We start from the raw sequence: 1,558 nt of genomic DNA, 5'->3' as shown, positions 1-1,558 counted from the left end.
AAATCTTTTCTACCTTCTATATTTCCTATCTATCTCATTCCCCATCACCTTCACCTCAGGATCCTATATGTGGAACAGGTCCTTCAGTTTCAGGTATCTGGTGGCCTTTAGGAACAGTACTGGGAACACATTTGCTGTTTAATCCTCCCATCTCCCTAAGTAGCTAGACATGCTGTCTCCAGTCCCTACTGAAATTGTTCGATGTGTAAAATGGAGCTTGAACTTAAAAGCCATTTAGGAAGGATAGCATATATGAAATGCAAACTATGTCTAGGCTGGCTCCTCTCTGAGTATTTTCCAGAGGTAGATACATGTTATGTTAGAAATATTTGTCTTTATGGATCTCCTCTGTGGGTGAAGTGATTTCTCCCTGGGAAGGCATATTAATGCTAGAACATATGCAATTTCATCATGTTAGAAGAATGTTTATGAGACAATCTCTTATGTTGATGTAAGTGGAACTGGTTGCATGATGTTGCTCCCCAAAGCAATGGCTTTGCTGTCTTCTGTACTATACCTTCAAAATTCTTAAATTACTATAACACCTAAGAGATTTAAATTTTCCATTAGAGTCAAGTAACCAACTATCCAGTGCAGTCACAGGAAAAGCATTTGCATGTGGAGCATTGCTTTTGCCTTCAGACCAGTATAAGCAAAATTTGATCATTAGCCAGAAATGAATGCAATTTGTCTATACAGACATATTTCTTTATTTATTTCTTAAGTCTTTGGCAATGTCCTTATGTCCTCCTGATTACCCCTTCTTAAACTATGTGATTGTATGCACTCAGTGGGTTTTTTGGGACCAAGCTTCTTAAAAACTTTACTTCTGGATACCAATTATTTATAGGGATATGTTTAATAAACAGAACTCATTAATTTGTAAAATTGTTGATTAAATTAAAATATAATTCTCTGAATGATGGCAGAATATTACCCCCATTTGAATAGAGAAATCTAGACTATGGGGTGTCTCTCTTTGAAACAAATATCAGTCACTGTAGGGTCAGAACCAGAACAGTTTAGGCATCCTTTTGAGTTAATTTTGTTAGAGTCTGTGTATATAAGTTCTGAACACATAGGGTCATTGGTAGCTGGGTAACATTAAACAAGATCTCAGGTTACATGGATGAATTTCTCCAGTTTTTATTTATTTATTTATTTCTGACAAAAAGTTGAAGGTATTTACACCTTATTTTTTGTTTTATTTTCCTCCCATTTGTCCTGTCCCTAATATTGTACACCTCTCGATCACTGCATGGTTGTTGTAGGTTTAGAAGTCATGCTGTATCAATATATGTACTATGGTTTTCATAATCCTATTGGGATTCTAACTGATTCCAATTTGCATGAACCTTTGTAATCAGATATCATTTTATAGGGTGTTAGAAATTTAGTTTGCACTGTATTTGTTGCAAATTTATCTTATACAGAATATGCATACTAATGCATCATGTTCTCAATGATTATTGTTTAATTTTTATTTCTGTACTCTGTTTTATTCTTGTTTTCAATCTGGAAATCACATTTACTGTTTTCCTCAGCACATATTCTACTT

Source organism: Phodopus roborovskii, unplaced genomic scaffold, assembly GCF_943737965.1.
Source record: "Phodopus roborovskii unplaced genomic scaffold, PHOROB, whole genome shotgun sequence".
Lineage (NCBI taxonomy): Eukaryota > Metazoa > Chordata > Mammalia > Rodentia > Cricetidae > Phodopus > Phodopus roborovskii.
This window is presented reverse-complemented; position numbering follows the sequence as displayed.